Source organism: Charadrius vociferus, unplaced genomic scaffold (genome assembly GCF_000708025.1).
Source record: "Charadrius vociferus isolate BGI_N301 unplaced genomic scaffold, ASM70802v2 scaffold45, whole genome shotgun sequence".
NCBI classification, from domain to species: Eukaryota; Metazoa; Chordata; class Aves; order Charadriiformes; family Charadriidae; genus Charadrius; species Charadrius vociferus.
This window is the reverse complement of record NW_009648712.1, coordinates 1,683,925-1,691,473: the sequence shown is the minus strand read 5'-3', so window position 1 is coordinate 1,691,473 and position 7,549 is coordinate 1,683,925.

Below are 7,549 nucleotides of genomic sequence, written 5' to 3'. Positions count from 1 at the left end.
AGCTAATTTATAGCGTTTACATATAACCAAAAGATTCCTTTAAAACAGTACTGTAATAACTTATGTAATTAAAAGACATGTTGCATTTCAAAGTTCATGTAAAGCTGGGTGTTGTCATGTATGTAATATGTACTTCATACAACTGGTAAACTCGATGATTCTATCTGTTATGTTTATATTACCCTGCAAGAACATTTCAGTTTTAAAGAATAGACATTAGAACATCAGGAAATTATGATATAATCTGCTTTAAATTAAAAAAAAATATATATATCCAAACCCTTTGTCTCTGCTATTGTTTCAGATAATTTCTAAATGTATGTAACATACTGTTTAAAGAAAGCTGGGAGCTGGGGAGGGGGGTTGGAGCCCCTTTTCTCTGCTTTGTTTATTTGATATTTTGTCAGCACTTCGGCAATAGGTTGAGAAATCATTGAAGCCTTTGCAAACAGATTTCTGCCCTAATGGCTTACGAGTTCTTGAGGCTGACCTCAAGACATCACTGTTCTCCTCAGCCCTGACACAGAGTGAGAGCCAATGTGGACCTTTGAGGAAAAATGACAGTTGGACGGAATGTATTTTGAAACTGTTGGGAAGTCCTAATTTAGGACATTAAAAAAAGGCTTTTAACCAGCTTCTGTGGAGCTCCCATCTTGTGCTGATCACTGATTTGTGCCCAGCCACACGAGATAAGGCACTAAAGATGCCTTTGCATTTTTATTTTTATCTTTTGAGCGGGGTCAGTACAAGAAGAAAACGCGGATAAAAAAGCAAGTCAGGTCTTTTGTCTCAAGCAGTACGTGAACAGCCCTCTCGCAAGGCATGTTTCCTAGTAACAGCAAAGGAAGAACAAAAATACTTTTTGTCCTTAGAAGAAGAAATTGGGACATGCTATAAGAACGCTAGCTTTGTAAGGTGGAACGTTAAAGTAAAAAATTGGAAAGTGCTTTCAAGTTTCGACTTTTCAGACAAGCATTGGCCCTTGCCCAAATAACAAAATCAAACTTATTTTTCCTCTAATAAGGAAAATGAGAAAAGTGACTTGTAAAAGCAGAATGAAATTTTGTGCATGTTACTAGAATACATGAAATCAGTATATTAGTAGGGTGCCTTATTTATTCTTACATTCATTTCCAGTTTTTATGTTCACACAAAACCAGTGAGCAATAAACAGTGTTTTGAGCATTATATTTGTAAAATAATTTGGATACAGTACTGTTCAAAACTCAGCATCAAGTATTCATAAAAATAAAACTACTTACATTAAAAGCATGCCTTACTGTTTAAATAAAAGTAACATGATTAACGGCAGAATTTCTGTCTTTTTGCACTGTCTTATTTCATTTAGGTCCAATCCTGTATATATACCCACATGAGACATTTCTCATTAAAGCTACGTCTTGAAAATGTCTATAAAGTTGGGATTTTTCCTCAAATCTAGAGTGCTTTTCCTTGCACCCCATTAGGGAAAATGCACTGTTGAAAGCACAGTGTGCAAAGCAGCAACAATCCAATTTTCCTATGGCTATCTTCAAGCCTTCCCAGTCAGATTTTCTGAAACATACAATGTAGACGCTTACCTCAGTTCTTGCAGAGGATACACAAACTAGCAGAAAAGTTCGTGTATGCTATGTGTTATCTTTGTACCTCGTACACAGAGTTTCACCAGTCAGCCAAAATACAGACTCCAGAATTCTGTGCAACTCCTCCATTCAATGTGAATGCCTAAGGCCTTTATTTGGCTTTTTATGTGACCTGAGTATCCAGACAGCAACAGGGATATGAAATGTTGGAGGTGGGAGAAAATCATTAGTTATCAATGGAAAGTACTGGAAGTACTGGAAAGATGGAGTATAATGACAATGAAATTCCAAGTCACAAAGGTTGCAGACACCTCTTAAAGAAAACTTCCTAGTTCAGAATCACATAGTAGTTGAAGTTGGAGGGGACCTCTAGAGATTATCTTGTCTAGTCCCCCTGCTCAAAACAGTACATATCACATACGTGTTCCAGAACATCCACCTCTTCTCAATTTGCTCTTGGAGTCAGTGCAAGGTACTGTTCTGTTTTTCTGTGAAGCCTTCAGTCACCCAGGAACCATCTGTGACCTTAGCTGTCTTACTACCAGATCAAGAAGACCAAGATTTTAAGATGTAATTTATTATGTCCACTCTTGGCAAATGGACTTAGAAAAAAATGAAAATTTCAAATAGAAAAATATGGTTCTATGAATGCAGAGAAACTAACCCACAGTATACGTTTCATACTCAACAGAAGAATGATTAATGCTCTTTTTAGAAACCGGGACGTATAACAGCATAGTTTACAAGACTTAGCAGAATGGGCTACGGAGAACAGTCCACAACTCTACAGAAGCTGGTGTCAAGAAAATGTCAATATAGCGCTGGTGACTATAGGCAGGTCATCATGGTTGTGTCAGTATTGCACCAAGTATCATGGTTCAGATATCAACACGCTGACTGTTGCGGAGTGTGACCACTCCGAGGACTAGACCGACCATCACAGAGATTGGAAAAGGGCTCCATTTTCAGAAATTACTCCCTAGATGTGGTTTAGGAAACTTCTCCTGCCCTTCTCCCTGCTGCAAGTCACCGTTTCCAACTGAGATCCAGTAGTCAACTGTTTCCGCCCTTCATATCAACAGAATGGAGCAGCTTGCTTAGCTCAGCAGTTCCCAAATGTTTCAGGCGATGGCCCCCTTCCCTTTTTCCGTAATTGCTGGACCCCTATGCGCCACTCACATACATACATATCCACTGTCTGGCCTGGCCCCAAACCTCTGCAAACCAACTGCCTTCCCTCCAGATGTAGCTCCCTACAGTCCTTTCTACCCCTGCTCCCCCCATTCCCTGAAACAAATCTCACATTCAGCACGCGAGAAAAATGGACAAGTCCCAGCCCAGATTTTTTCCCTGCAAAAAGAAAAACACCAAAACAAAACAAAAACCCCCGACTCTGACTCCTCTCCCCACCCCATTTTCAACATGCCCCCCCCTGCTTTCTTAGCTAGATCCCCTGTAAAGCTCTCTAACTCCAGGCAGTCAGGGCACCCTCCAATCCCAGTCGGCCCAGGTGCCATCCACGTGGGAATTTCATAGGGGAACTGCCCCTTTCACCTACAACTCCTACAGCTACCTGGCTCCTGCCAGTGACTCAAACCTGCCAGGAAGAGGACTTTTAGCCCCGCACGTGGTGCTCATGAGTCAAGTACACCGTGCTCTCCCCAGGCCGCTTCAGCTCAATGCACCATCGCCCTGAGAAAAAAAAAGAAAAGAGGAAACATTTGTTCTCTGAGTCACTGAGTTGCCATCAGGCACGGGGACCCTCCAGCCTGAGCCACGCACTGCTGTGGATGCCAGCTGGTCGAAAAGAGCCTTCTAATGCTCAAGGCAATGAAGAAGAAAGAGGAAGGTACAAAAAAGCCCAAGAGAATCTCCCCCCCACATGCCGGATCCCCTCCCCACAATAGGGTAGCAGTGCTTCTTACCAGCCAGCAAAGTAACTCCTGCTGTAGAATATCCCAGCCATGGGGGTTTTATGGTGGGTTGTTTTTTTTTTTATTTTTCATTCCAACAGAAGAAATGGGAAAAAATCTACCAAATGCACCAGCAGCCACAACAGCCAGCGGTTCTTCATTGGCAAACACATCTTCCTCCGTGGGATCCAATTTTCCTGTCTCTTTCTTTCTACTGTAGACACAAAAATCAACCTCTCCCTTCTTCCTGGATGACTGTAGAGGGACTTTTTGAATCTTCTGAATGGATCGAAATCTGGACCCTAAGCTGCCTCAGCTGCTCTTCCAGTTCCTTAAAGGATCCATACATTTAGTGATTAGAAAACCACTACTTTAAATCAGCTATCCTGTCCAAGGCATTCTTTTGATGCACTAGGAGTGTTTGCAGGGTTAATTGCAGCTGAGAGATTTAAGCACCTACTGCCTCTTGATTGTCAGTCACCACCTCCTCCATCATATGAGATGTCTGATAAGCAGTAGGGCAGGTTGGGAGTGTGTGAGCATGTCAAATGGGGCTGCAAGGTCTGCGTGCTAGCAGGACTGCTGTGATTGAGCTTGGGATCAAGAGCTCAGCCTTCTAACTATGTAGCCCACCCTAAGGATGCAGTTTCACAAGCAGCTGCCAATGTTAACAGCTCCCTCATGCCAAAAGGGAAAGGCTTGCTCTTCCTCCTCCCCCGCCTTTTCTTATCCTCCCTGATTCCAGTCACATGGTCCTCAGTGTTTCTTGCCCCTGCAGAATATGATCCATTTTTTCCACTGGGTTAATTTTTTGCTAGCTCAGTGAGTTAAATTTGCTTGCCTAGAGGAGTCCCTCAGCTGCTAGAGGGTGGGTGGTATGAGGTAAGGAGCTGGAGCACACTGCTGCGAGTGGGGAAAGAAAGTGGAGAAAATAGTGGGAGAGGCTTTCCCTTTTTGGTGGCAGTCAGCTGTTACACAGGGCCACTGCATCTCCCAAAGCTGTAGCTCAACAGGGCACTCTCTTCAATTAGTGCAATGATCCATATATCGGCTGAGTTATTGCTCCTGTGAAGAATGACATAACCTAAGAGCAAGTCATTTTTCACTCAGCTGCAGTCAACAGGCACTCCGGCAGTATTACAGTAGTGGCAGACAAGACTAAATTAACATAAAATCCTTTTGGGGTTAATTCCGTTCTATCCACATACTTCCCTTACGTGAATGCAGTTCCTCTTTCCTCCCCAGGTCCCTTAGTTCTACAGCAAATCCGTGCCCGAGCATCGCTCTTCATATTCACCACAACTTCTGAAGACAGTAAATTTCTGTTAAGTTTGCGTTCTTTCAGCAAAGTGACATTTGCTAGCAAGTTCACACCGACATCAGTGCTTCAAAATACTGCCACCTTCTGTGGAAAAGTGGAAATGTACCCATGTTCCTCCATCCCATGAATTGAGATTTTCCCAAGTTTTGGAATTTAATGCTTTATAAGAATGTCTGTTTCTTTACTACTTCCCTGATGTATAGCAAATTATTATTCCACGGAAGGATGTGAGAAAATCTAGCTTTACTTGCTTCATGTTCCAAAGAAAGAAGGATGGGAAAACATGTTAAATTTACAAAGTCAGCAATAACAAAGAAATGCTTTTATCATCCTCCAGAAAATCTACAGGCAAGCCAGTGATTAAAGTATCCTTCATCTGGAAAGTATTGTGTAGGTTACTGTAGGAGAGCGGGAGACCGCGTATTGCTGCGTTCATTGTAAAGTCACAGCAGATTATCAAGCATTAAAGAGGAGCTGTTATGCAGGAAGTTATAAATAACATTTCCTCCTATCAGCTTTTTCAAAAACTGCAGCTGCTGAAAATTTCCATTTGTGTAGGACAAACTGTGCTTCAATGAAGTGTGTCCAGAAAGAGGATTTATCAAGGAAGGCAGTTCCTTGTTTCAGCTAATAACAAGACAAAAAAATTTACAGACAGAACAAAATACCTCCAGGTAATTTTATCTATATAATTTTCTTTTGCGCTATTCAGCAACTTGACTGCGATTTCCAACAGTTAATCCCATAAATGTAATAGCTATAGAAATCAGTAAAAAGTTTGGAAGATTATAAAAAAGGCATTCAAAGTTTATTATAAAAAAGGCATTCAAAGTTTATTATAAAAATAACCACTTTTTAAATACTTCCAACATTAAGAAAAGAATATTTGCAGAACACCTATGCTGTGTAGCTTCCAATTACTAAATTATTTGTGCAGTCTCTGTCTGTTAGATCAGCAAACTGTACTGAGAAATCTGTACAGGAAATCAGAAATCTCTGGGAGAAACCCTGTCACATGTTGCCATTCAAAAATTTTTCTTCTAACATCTTTCAGTCATTTATTGGTTGTCTAATGCCAAAGTTCATCATGTTGTTCTCCAGTCCTTCTGATGCAGTGATGTATAGACATCGCTATGCAAATTTACAGTGAAATAAGCTAAGACTGTGTCTGTATCAGCAAATAGGAGTTACTGATAGGAGTGGATAGGCACAGCAAAGCTAATTAATGTTGAGATCCTGACACGCATACTATATGCATTTCAGGTGGGATGTACTCAGGTTAGCCCTAGCCTGGTAATATGGTTGGAATGCACTAGGCACGCACGAGGTACCTCTGCATTAGTATTCTAGTTAGGACCAGGAGCACACTTTTGAAGGAAACCTGATTGCTCCCACTTGTCATGCAGGGTCTTGGAGTGTGCATAACAGATTCCTTTTGAAGGAAACCAAACCCACGGATACATCCCCAGAACATACCCAACATGTTCCAACCCTAGCAGTCACCGCATCCACAGGACTAGACTAAAGCTGGTCTGGACTGGCATAGCAGCAGTGTGGATGTCTGACCCTCAGCTCTGCTTCTCTCACTCTGAACGCCTCTTGTTACTTGCCAACGTATACATAGGCTCAGACCCGGAAATATCCTGAGGTAATGAAGTGACAACATACAGTTAGATGAGGTACAAATCCATTACCCTATGTAGTAAGGACTGAAATATCCCAGAAAATGAAAAAAAACAAAACCAACCCACCCACAAATACATAGTTATGCTATAGAAGTTGTGAAACTCAGTGCAGAACACAACTTTTAAAACAGCCAGACGGCATCTACAGGGTTACTACTGAACTTGGAAAAGCAAAAAGGCAGTTCACCAAGTGAACTCATTGCTCCAGAGACTGCATAGAACCAGGACACATCCAGCAAAGCTCTTTAGTCTCTGAGACGCAGACAAGCATCTCTCCAGCTTTTACAGTCAAGCCACAATACACTGGCACAACGCTGCACCTGCGCTCAGCCCTACTGGTGTCTGTGCACCTAAAGCAAAACTGATCAGCAGGAGATCCCCAGTAACCCCAAAATACACCCTGAGAGAAGTTTCCAAAGGTGAGAGCAGAGATCACTTACAGCACAGCACCAAAACCAATCTTTAAGGGTATTTCCAAACATGTTTGCGGTAAGCAGCCCGCACACATTTAGGAAATGCTGTTGGAACACCACCATTACCAGGAAGCACATGAGTCGGGGAGATTTTTCATTTTGCATTTAGCTGTGCCAGTCATGAAGTGTGACTGACATGCTGCAGGCCACCACGTCAGTCACAGAACCATGGAATGGTTGAGGTTGAAAGAGACCTTTAAGATCACCCAATTCCAACCCCCCTGCCATGGGCAGGGACACCTTCCACTGGACCAGGTTGCTCAAAGCCCCATCCAGCCTGGCCTTGAACACCTCCAGGGATGGGGCACCCACAGCTTCCCTGGGCAGCCTGTGCCAGTGCCTCACCACCCTCACAATAAAGAAGGTCTTACCAATACCTAATCTAAATTTACCCTCTTTCAGTTTAAAACCATTACCCCTCGCTCTATCACTAAGTCACTTGGTCAACCCTGGCCTGTCAGCACACGGCGCTGCCTTCCCCCTTGATTTTGGTAGGCGAGGAGCCTGATGGCAGCAGACGGGGCTTAACGACCAACCCGGGCGCCGGCCAGTACGAGCCGCCTCAGCCGCCGGG